The sequence below is a fragment of the Pantherophis guttatus genome, chromosome 1 (genome assembly GCF_059756535.1).
Source record: "Pantherophis guttatus breed Tessera chromosome 1, ASM5975653v1, whole genome shotgun sequence".
NCBI lineage: Eukaryota > Metazoa > Chordata > Lepidosauria > Squamata > Colubridae > Pantherophis > Pantherophis guttatus.
The window spans coordinates 68,641,528-68,653,757 of record NC_142063.1 but is presented as its reverse complement, the minus strand read 5'-3'; the positions used below and the strand labels follow the sequence as shown (position 1 = coordinate 68,653,757).

General features: G+C 38.7%; 1 protein-coding gene across 4 annotated transcripts in view; it reads left to right on the top strand.

Annotated features, from left to right (window-relative positions):
- Positions 1-12,230, top strand: part of LTK (leukocyte receptor tyrosine kinase) — a 113,183-nt gene that overhangs the window by 24,572 nt on the left and 76,381 nt on the right. The gene's annotated exons all lie outside the window — the stretch shown is intronic.

The following is a 12,230-nucleotide window of genomic DNA, read 5'->3' as shown; positions in this document are numbered from 1 at the left end:
AAACTCTTACAAACTCAGAGATGACCAATTGTGAGAGTTATCTTGATCAAAGTTTTTTTTATTGAAAAAGTTTTTCAAATACAGATTTTTCCCCCCTTTTTTTCCCCTCCTCCTCCCTAACCCCCCCTCACCCTCCCCACCCCCCATGGCTTCTCCAAAAATAAAATCCAGATTGATATCAAATTCTATAATACTTTACCATCCTTTTACACCACCCCCCACATGCTAACCATTTCTTTCTAACATTGTTATTATATACCCCCTATACTATATATTTCAAAGCAACCTTCAGCAACCTTCAATAAGATATCATATGGAATATAAATATAAAGTCACTCGGGTGGTTTTTTATATACGAAAATATTTATTATTGATGGGGGCAGATGGTAATGGAAGATACTGAATATACTGTTGGAAGCTGAACCTGATGTTGCCCTAACATGGGCGATGGAATTAATAATCTAGTTGAAAGACGTTACAGAACACACTATATGGATTATAAATTTAAAGTCATTTGAAGATTTTATTCATATATGGAAATATTTTTTTAGTTGTGTGGTGTGGGCAGAAGAACAAAGATATTAAAAATATTATGTATGGTAGACCTGTAGGAAAATGGGTGGAGATGGGTTAGGTTATTGATTGTTTAGTTTAGGAAAAGGGATGTTATGTTTAGATATAAATATACGTAAAAGATTTGAATTAGGAGACATATGCATGGGGGAGGAAATGGGTAGATTATGAGCTGAATAAATGTCAAATTAGGATTTATTATATAGTTTTATCTTGATCAAAGTTTAAAGCCATAATAATTGGGATAGTTTTTGAAAAAGAGCTTTTTCAAAACTGAATCTTGACAATATTTATTATTGCATGTAACAGCAAGGATGAATATATATAAACAGAGGGAATGCCTATTCATTCATAGGAAGGTCCCAACTAGAAATCTGCAAATTCAGGAATGTAACAACAGCCAATTGAGGCAATAAATAGAGAGTGCTCTCTCATATGGCAACAAGATTAATTTTTAATAACATTCACCTGGGTCAGAAATAAATACTCAGCATTTAATACTTCATGAGAACTAAATGTTATAAGAGACAAGAAACAACAACAGTTCTCTTTATAACGTCTGCTTCTACCCTTATCCACTACACTACCACATGTTGATCTACTGCTATTGTTGCTTGAAACACAATCATTCCTTGTTTTTCATTAATTGGGAACAAGTGATTCAAAAGGATAGTTAGCTTTATTTCAAAAGTGGCTTTTTTTCATCTTCCAAATGGTTTGCTTTGCATGCTAGTGCTATCATTGAGGAAATGAGGTCCAAATGAAGAGCTTTCATGCCAGAGCCATTCATCAGATATGCAGGGAGAAAATAGAAATCATCCCCTTCCTTTTCTGCTCTTCAATAATTTGATTACTAGAATAGTTTCTTTGAGGCTGATGAACTAGAATTTCTTTCTAGCACTACTTGTAACGTTTCTCATAGATGATAGATCTAATAGCTTAACGGGGTTAAAAGATCAGGATGTCCTAGGGTCAGTTCCTAAACTGCTGCTAATCAGCTACAAGGGTCAAGAAAAGGGGCTCTGCTTGACCTTTTTTGAACCTGGAAGTGCAGTTAGGATTTTGAAAGAACCTTTGGTAAAGCTCACTTGGTCTCAACTTGCACAGTGAAGAGTTGAACACATGTGACATTGTTCTAATGCTTAATTGCACCAACAAGCTAGAAGAAAGGAAAGACCCCCTCCCTACTTGGAGAGACATGATAGTAGTCTTCCAATATTTGAGGGGCTGCCACAGAGAGGAGGGGGTCAAGCTATTTTCCAAAGCACCTGAAGGCCAGACAAGGAATAATGGACGGAAGCTGACCAAGAAGAAATTCAACCTAGAAATGAGGAGGAACTTTCTGACAGTGAGAACAATCAACCAATGGAACAGCTTGCCTTCGGAAGTTGTGGGAACTTAATCACTTGAGACTTTCAAGAAAAGATTAGACTGCCATTTGTCAGATATGGTGTAGGGTCTCCTGCTTGAGGGGGGGGTTGGACTAGATGACCTATAAGGTCCCTTCCAACTCTGTTAATCTGTATCTGAATCTGTGACATGTTAAGAACATGCAGTTAATAGTTGTTTTCAGTGTTGCTAGAATATAAGCCTCCAGGTTACAAGAGAAAGTAATTTTCACTCTGAAAATTTAAGAATAAAACTTTGATGGGACATGTTTTGGACTTTTAAGAAAATTGAAGCTACATCAAAATTAAACTAGGTAGCATTCAACCTGAGGACATTTCTAAACTATTCATAGGGATTTCATTTTCATACAAGACAAGTATGTTTTTTCAGATAAGGTGTAGGGAATCATGAAGTGCCTCTTAACCCCTTCCATTTCTAGGATCCAATTAATTTTGAGCATTGTTTCTTTCCAGTTTGATGTAAGAAATCACCATTCTCAAAATAAGTCTGCTTCTGGACATGATTTCTGGATGGGCAGCCTGTCCCCATTCCAAATTTAGCAAGCAACCATGCTGTCAGACAACAGAGAAAATACATTGCAGTGATGTTAATTCTGCCCCTTATGTACTTTTGTGAAAAGGTGGAGTTTACATCATAACAGCAAAACACACATTTCATCATTTGGTTGTCACTGTGGTTAGGAATAAATGCCAAAAGCAAGATGCCAATTTCTGGACCTTCTTTTTAAAGTAATGACTTAGTTCATTGAGCAGTAAGGCCAGCATCTCCAAAACAGGTCATCTCTGCCTAAAAAGGAAGAGGAGATCTCAAGAGGAAACTTAAATCCAGAAATCTGGTGTATAATAGATGTATTAAATCGATATATGTGATTCTTGTTATGGTTTAACTTGCAAATTTCACAAAATGTTCCCTCTGACAGAGTAGATTTTTCTTCAGAGAATTTCATACTACTTGCTAGTGAGGAAATAAAGTACCCTCTCCTCATGCATTTTAACCATCTCCTGGTCACCTATTTCAGCAGATTTAAGGCAGGTGTATACACATCTGTCAGCTCAAGAACCACACTTGTGTGACCTGTCAAAGATTATATGTCAGGTGCAAGCAACCAGAACTCCATAAATTGATCTAATAGGTTACTTTATTGTTGATCACCAGTTTACAAGAATCTCGCTGGATTGTCTGTCTTCCCTTAGTAAAAAGGCAGGTTTAAATCTAAGGTTTGACTTCAGATGTTTCTTCTCCCTCATGGACTCTAAGATGTCTTTCAACCCTCGGGACCGCCTCTCCTTCAGCTGATGTTTCCACCACACCATTTGCTCAAAGCGAAAGGAACCAGGCCAGTGTTAGGAGATTATAATGGATAGGGTGAAAAATCCTTAAGCAGTTGCAAAGTTTAAGACGTCAAATTTTCTTCTTAAACTCCCCCAGTTCCCTAAAATCTATAAAAGGACCTCAGCCATGGAGAGCATTGTTACCACAAAAGGATGCTGGTAAAAGTTGCCTCTGGGCCCTAGGTCACAATTCTACAATTCCTCTATTCCTGATTTTTTTTTTTTATTGAAATTTTTTTTTTAAAGTTTACACATATTTTCCCCCCCTCCTCCCCCCTCCTGCCCCAACCCTCCCGCCCCGCCCCGCCCCCAGACTTCCCAGAGCAAATACAGGATATAGCATTTAACAAACATAAAAAAAAAAACATAAGCTAACTATCTATAGATTTATCTCCCTCTTGCACTTTAACTCCCCTTGTTCATATCTAAATATAACTATTTAAACCAATTATTGCTTGAAAGTAGTCAATCCAACTTCGTTCTTGTCCATTCTTCAATAATAAGCAAGTCTTCTTTCTTCCAGCATTACATAGTCAAAGCCCAGTTACAGTTAACCATCAGGTCTCCAACCCTTACCTATATTAACACCTTAACAAAATATTTTAACCAATCTCAAATAAAATATATTGTAAAAACCTTATTTTTACTTTTTACCCCATGAACTTATGTTAATTCTTCCTGAAAACATTCCTTGCTTAATAGCTTTATATAAACTTATTCATCTTATTCTCTATAAATCCACTACGTATAATCAAATAACATCTTCACTATTTAATATCTATATAAAATATTGTCAAAAACCTTCCCTCAACTCTTTCACCACTTATATTTTCCTTATACCCCACAAGTTTATATTTGTTCTTCAAAGCATTCTTTAATATGGTATTAATGTAATTTAAAGCAAAGTATAAAGGTTTAAGTAATATCCTTCTTCTAATCCATAATCTTATATTGAATGATCTACACTGTCCATAATTTTTACATCCACAATATTTTTCTTTTAACCCATAAACTTATATAAATTCTTCACCAATTCATAACAAGTCAACCATAACATTATTTAGTGTAACTTTTCAAAACAAATCATGTCCTTAAATATAAGTAAATCATTCATTTTCACTATAATATAACTTTTCAGAACAAATCATATCTCTAAATACAGGTATAATCATTCATTTTCACTATTACTATCCTCCCCAAGAAAAAGGATTGTAATTTTTCCTTCTCCATTTTTTCCTGACTTTTTTGCGAACCTTCGGCTTCAGTCTTTTTCCTCCACCTTCTTTTATTTTTATAAGTTCTTGGATTTTTAACTGAAGTTGCTGAACCTTACAATCCCGTTCTCTTCGCAAAGTAATTCCTTTCAGTAAAAACACCTCTTTAACTGCGATTGGGAATCCCTTTTTGTAAAAAAATTGTAAAGTTGTACTTCGAATCTTCCTTCTTATATAAGAAATCCCAACGCTTCCTGACAATTTTCCAGTTGTCTGTATCAAAGCCTCTGAAGAAATGTCTCCCAATATTTCCTGGTTACGCTCCTCTCTGCCTTTCCTTCTTAATTTGAAAAGCCTCCATTTCATTTTCCAAAGGCACATTAAACTGGATTATTTCATCAGCCTCTTCATTCAGCAACTCATTATTGTTTGGCAACTGAAACGATACAGTATCTTCACTTGTATCTTTGTTTCGGATTTGTGTAAAGTCCTTCTTAAAAAACCCTTCCATTCTTTCCACTAACACAGAGATAAATGATTCTAAAATTTCTTCAAAGAAATCCACAGTCAGTATTTGTGTATTTACTGATGTATGTAATGGTGAGCCTTCATCACTTTCAAAAAAGCCAGCCATTTTTTTTCCTAATAAAACTTTCACTTTATACTTTTCCAAAAACTAGATCAATTATTCCAGTTCTTAAGTGGTACAAGTCTTTTTTTTTTTAGAAATGATTTTTAAATCCTTCTCCTTTTAAAATAAAATCCTCTTCTTTTAAACAGGGGCTTTCAGCACCACATAATACTTTGTATCTAACTTTCACTTCTCCATGCCCTCGTTAGAATCAAATGCCATCTTACTTTCCCTTTCTCCCATAAAAAATCAGAGGGAAGTGATAGACTTTTCAGAGTTAAAGTTTAGTACTTGCAATTTTAGTTTCTCCTGTATTTGCTCTGCCAGCTTTCAAGTCCAATTTTTTTTCCCTTAAAGTTGAGTTGCTGGGGTGGTCGCAATGTCTAGTTCTGCTTGAAGCAGAAACGTCCCAGGTCCGGAGCAATGACGGGCTTCCCGGGGAGCTGTCACCCTTTAAGCCCCAGATTTTAAAAGAAACCTGGGGCTCTTGGGGAGCTCTACCCACACCCGTCATCTCTCTTTCCCCCCTTCTCCCAGGGGGAAAGTTTTCAAGCCGCTAAACAGCTGATTTTCGCTGTTTTAGTGGCTCTAATGGAGTCCTGGGGCTGGCGCTCACAAAGGAGCATCTTTCGGCGTTGGCGGAGCCACCGGAAGTCCCCTCTATGCCTGATTTTAAGGAGGGATAAGCCCTTGTAACTGTTTAGCAAGTATAAAAGTGTACGGCTTGAGGATTTCACAAGACCTTGGGGAAAGTCGTGGTTGAGTTAAGGAAGTGCTGGTAGCTTCCTGTGCATGGTCTGAGTTAACGTGTCACTGTTCCAGTGAAAATACTTCAAGATTAAATCATTCACTCTTCCAAACTAAGAGAGTTCTGAACAGATATAAATGCATAGAAGGATAGGTTTGTTGGTTCCTTTGCTTTTTATTTCCCTCTACGTTGTAAAAGAAGCAAACTAAATACCAAAAGGGCTGAGTTCATTTAGCTTACTTTATTGTTGATTAAATTTGTTTAGGAAGAAAAAGAGCATGAAAGTAATCTTGGATATCATCTTGGAAGGGGAAAAAAATCTGACAGGGAAATGTATTTTTGGTCAAAAATACTGTGGCCTCAAGGAAGGTAGAGAAAACAAGGGGTTTCCTTCATGGTGAAGGAGGAAAAGGCCGACTGGTTTGTTAGTCATGCGATGGTTGTTATCAGCAGGATTTACAGTCTAAGCTGTTTGTATAGCAGGATTGAAGAGTATGAAGGAGAGGCATTTTTTTAAAAAAGTCAAAACAAACAGCAGCGGTGCCTGAGGCTTTCAGACAAGTTCAGCTTTTTCCCTGTCTCTCTGTTGGTAGACAAGACACCACAGATTTCAATCATCCCCTGGCTGATTAGACAACAGTAGCAGATGTGCAATCCAATGTATATCATCATGATTATCATCATGATCATCATTGATGTTAGCTGAGCAGGATTTATGATGAATTTATGTGACATGTGATGGTTCCTCCTTGATTGTAAGCCTTTTCCACCCATTTCCCCCCCAATTTGGCACTGAGATAGATGCCTGCTTCGTAGGCTCATTTTGTTGAGAATTTTGAGGATGGTGTGTGGAGATGTTTGGTGATCCTGCCAGTTTGGTAGATAGCCAGCAACTTTGGTATCTGTTAGCAAGCAAGGGGAATGGCATAGAAAAAAATGGCAGCAACAACAAAGCAGTGGGGAATTCAGCACAGAGGCAGTGAACCAAGGAGCTAAAAGTGTTCACTGGAGCTCTATCAACATTTTTTTTGGATGATGGCCAAGTGGATTACATTGGGCAATGTTCTTTCCATTGCAGAATCTCCCTGATGAGCATGCACCAGGCAGTGGAAGTTAGAAGTGTTTCAGATAGCAATAGCACTTAGACTTATATACCACTTTACAGTGCTTTTCAGCCTTCTCTAAGCAGTTTACAGAGTCAGCATATTGCCCCCAACAATCTGGGTCTTCATTTTACCAACCTCGGAAGGATGGAAGGCTGAGTCAACCTTGAGCCAGCTGAGATTTGAACTCCCAAATTGCAGGCAGTCGGCAGTCAGCAGAAGTAGCCTGCAGTACTGCACTCTAACCACTGTGCCACCATGGCTCATCATAGATCAGCTATCCTTGTTTCAACTGACTAGCTCTTTCCCCTAAAGCAGGGGCGAAATGCTCCCGGTTCTGACCGGATTGCCCGATCCGGTAGCGATGCTAGCGGGTGGTTTGGAGAACCGGTAGCAAAAATTCCTGTGGCCCCTCCCCCCCCCACCATGCCCAGCTGAGCTGCACGATCATCAGACGCTTTTTATTTTACTTTTAAAAGCATTTTTTCTACAACTTATTCCAAAGACAAAATGCTTTTAAAAGTAAAAAAAAAAAAAGCCTCTGAAGATCATGCGGCTCAGCTGGGATCATCAGAGGCTTTTCAAAGCATTTTTTTCTGCAACCTCTTGGCTGAAGAGGTGGTAAAAAATGCTTTGAAAAGTCTCTGGCAACTCTCAGCTGAGTTGCCTGATCGGCAGAGGCTTTTCAAAGCATTAGAAAAAATGCTTTGAAAAGTCAAAAAAAAAAAAGATCATAAAGCATCACAGATCATTCAGACAACAAAGGGTGTTGGCAGGAGAAGGCAAACCCTACTTTCAAACCAGAATATTAAAATACAAATTTAAAACTGCCTCTAAGTTAGACATGGACATGGCATATGAGGATATGCCCTCTAAAAATACTTAGTAAGGCATCTTTGTGCTACTCATACCAGAACAAGAAGACAATAGTACCTTCTGGGAAAAGCAAAAAAAGAAAAAAGAAAAAATGAAGGTGGTGCTTTGGCAATGTGATCAAAGCCCCACTTCTTTGTACAAATGATGATGCATGCCAGGGGTGGGTTCTACTTACTTTTACTACCAGTTCACAGTGGGGCTGCACGCATGCGCAGAAGCGTTTTAGTGACGTCGGGGTCGGTGGGCGGAGCCTCCCGCCGGTTTTACTACCGGTTCTATAGAACCGGGGGCAACCCACTACTGATGCATACACAAATGTTCAAAAGGGAAGTGGAGTTGTGTTGCTGCAATTACTAGCTTGGGTTTTTGTTTTTGTTTTTGAACTCCTTCCATAGATGTCACAGAGGAAACCAAAGAGAAGGAGCCCAAAGAGATTTGCGAGATGACTCATTGGTTGACCTCTACTCAGTTTTCAGAATGTGGGTAGCAGTAGGTACAGAAATCACAAAGTTAATTCAAGAGTAAAATCCTAACATAAACTTTCTAAACTTTTACAAAGTTGATGCTGAACCTTGGCTGGCACGCAAAAGCTTCTGAGTCCTGAGTGCTAGAAATATTATCTTCCTATTTCCTCTAGTTATAATGCTGGGAGCCTGGTTTTTCTTTTCTTTTTTCACTTTGCCTGCTACTAGATATTTGGTTTGAACTCTCTGAATTAATCATGAATTGACTTTGCTGTAAGTGACTGACATCCTGCATATCAGGTTTTATTTACTGGCTTACTTTACAGCCAACTCTTAATCAGGTCATTTTTAAAAAAAAGAAAACTACAGTCTAAAATTGCAAGCAAGAGAGAGAAAGGCTACTTCCTCTGGCTAGGGAGATTGTGAAATATTTGTGGAGACAATGGATGATATAACTTTGGCCATGTCTGCTATTGGCTTGATTTTAGATCTGCGTTTCTGTTTCTGTTAGCTTTCATTCTGTATTATCTGCAGCAACCAATGCTGCACTTGGGTTGCAAGAAAGCAGGAACTATAAGACAGCTGGCTTGCACGGATTCTTCCTTTCTGTTGTCTGTCTTCCTACTCCTACTATTTTGAAATCTCTGCATTCAGAGAGAGACTTTTGAGGTGTGTCAATGGCTGTGGGGAGTTTGAGAGAACAGAGATTGCTTTGCCCTGAGCAGATTATTTACTATAGTGCAAAATCCTCAACTCCAGGTGAAATGGGACGTGTGTCCTAGACCCTCTCAGGCAGGAGGGGTACAACCCCAAGGTCCTAAAGTAACATGATTATCCTAGTGTCCTGAAATAGGATGACCTGAAGAGTATCAGTTGTCTGTGTCAGCTCTAATGTAAGCTAGGTTTTGCTGTATACCCGTTTCCAGTCCACAAGGTCTTGTCTGCATTGGATTCTGTAAATTCCTAATCACAGCCTTTGATCTAAATTATTTTAATTAGTTTTTACCGTTTTTACTACTATAGTTAGTTTCAGCATCTGGTAATCTTCATAGCTGAGCAGCAAAGTGGCTGCATTTGCTGTTGATACCTAACAATTCAAGAGGGTAAAATCAAAAATAAGTTGTGCAAAAGTGTCTTTCTACACTGAGTGAAAGGGTTTCAAAGTACAGATAAAGTTCAGAGTAAGTAATTAATTTAATTTTAATTTTTAATTTTTTTAATTTTTTTATTTTTATATGCCGCCCTTCTCTGGAGACTCAGGGCGGCTTACAATGCGTTAAGCAATAGCCTTCATACTTTTGTATATTTTACAAAGTCAGCTTATTGCCCCCACAATCCGGGTCCTCATTTTACCCACCTTAGAAAGGATGGAAGGCTGAATCGACCTTGAGCCTGGTGAGAATTGAACTCTCAGTAATTGCAGGCAGCTGGATGTTGAATGCTGCCTTAGTAGGAGGCATTAGCCTCCTATGCCACTCGGGCTCCTTAAGTAAAATGCAAAATCATGCATGCTGGCATCAACATCTGTTTTTCAAACATCAATGAATGGTATTTGAGCCTATAGTGGCTAGCTAGGAAAGAAATTGTGGAGTCATGGTGAAAATGTTAAAGCATTGGATTTTCACTGGGTAATCCTAAATACTAGTCTACCATCAGCCACAGAAATTCACTGTGATGGGCCAGCAGTCTCTGAGCCCAACATATAATATATCACAGAACTGACTTTTATAGGAAAAAAAATCAGAGAACAGAGTATTATAAATGCTTTAATGTGTTCCAGAACAAAAGATGGAACATAAATCTAACAAATAAACCCATAGTCAAAAATCAAATCACTTCATCCAGATCACTAATAAAAATGTTGAATAAGGCCCAGAATAAGGTCTATGGCATTCCACCCAATACTACTAATATAAAGCCCTTTATAAATACTTTCTGAAGGTAGTCATTCAGCCACTTAATTCATTTAATCATCTAGCCTATATTTTATCAGTTTATTAATGAATTTATCAATTCCGACTGTGTTGAATGCTTTCCTGAGGTTAACATACAGTACACCATATCCATGGCATTCCCCATATCTATTAAGTTAGTTATCAAAAAAGGAGTTGTCCAGCTTTGACTGATATGCCAGTTACAGGCATATTGTCAAGATTCCCTTGACAATAGTAATTCATTTCCTTGTCACTTCATAGGTAATGCAATGTAGACGATACATGAAGACAAAACTGGAAGCATCAAGGTCTATAGAATGCAGGACTATCTGCTAACTGAAGAGAACAGATTTAGCAGTATTACACGTATTGGGTCAGCCCTTCAAAACTGGCCAGATCAGGAAAAAAAAAACCAGAAGTCTCTTGATATCTCAGGGGGTACTTTAATGCCTTTAAGGTACAAAAATAAAATCTCAAAGGCCAGTCAATGCCCCTCATTACGTATATCAAACAAAATCAAGGCAGAGTTCTTCTGAGTTTCTTTCTTACACTTTCTACTTTCCCAAGGTTCTGATAGCTTTTCTGTAAAAGCTCAGCTTTCTCTCCTCCCTTCTCAGAGTCAAATCCAGTTTTTATCATACTATCTTGCCTCTGCCTCCACCCCATAGGTGGGTTTCAGCAGGTTCTGACCAGTTCTGGAGAACTGGTAGCAGAAATTTTGAGTAGTTTGGAGAACGGGTAGTAAAAATTCTGACTGGCCCCACCCTCATCTATTCTCTGCCTCCCAATTCCCAGCTGATTGGGAGGAAATGTGGATTTTTCAGTAACCTTCCCCTGGATTGGGGAGGGAATGGAGATTTTACAGTATCCTTCCCTTGGAGTGGGGTGGTAATGGAGATTTTACAGTATCCTTCCCCTGCCACGCCCACCAAGCCATACCCATCAAGCCATGCCACGCCCACCAAGCCACACCCACAGAACCGGTAGTAAAAAAATTTGAAACCCACCACTGCCCCCCCATGCTCCCCCTTCACATTTGTCTCCAAGAATGGGTAAGGCAACTTGTCAAGATCGATCAACAAGTCTGAAATGAAAGATTTAGGCAAAGCTTGAATATGCTTCCCCCCCCTCACATCTTGTCTGACAACAACAATGGGGAAGCAGGTTGTCACTGTCTGACAAATCTGAAGACAGTTCAGGGGATGGGTCTTGCTTTGGTATTTCAGAAGAAACTGATGGGCAAGCTGTAGCACATGGATGCTCTGCAGGGAGAGGGATGTCATATTCTAGAGCCAAAAGGCAAGATCCAAAGTCTCTCTGAGGAGAGAGTAAAAAGGCTTTCAGGAATGTTGTCACCTTTCAAGGTCAGGACAAGGATGTGCTAGCTAGGAGCTTTCCTACATGCTTTAAAGCAATTGAAGTATTGTAACAGAATCTTGAAAGCCTGCCAAAACCCCCATTTATTTCAGTTTATGCTTTCCCAGGACTCATATATATAGATTTATTTATTTTTTTTGTAATTGCTTGGCACCCCCCCCCCCGAGCCCACATATCATCACAAGTTATTTGCATTGGTTATTGCTTTGTGTCTAGCTTCAATTCAATATGCTGGTTGCCCCTTTAAAATTTTATACAAGGGGACTATATTTGCCACAGATTCAAGCCATCCCATGCAAGCTATGAGAGGTGAGTGGCTGAATATACCTTCTCATTGACTGTACCTGCTCTTTGGACCAACCTTCCTACTGTGATAAAGAAGCTCCAATTTTCTGGCTTTCCAAAAAGCCTTGTTGTTATATGGGTGCTGAAAGTCTAAGAGCTGCCTAGGATTCATTAGATTAGGTCAACTGCAATATTGTTTGCATTGGCTTGTTTTATTTTTTACCGTAACTCACCTCAAGATCTCAGGAAATGGATTAGTGGTTAATTACTGTGTGTGTGTGTGT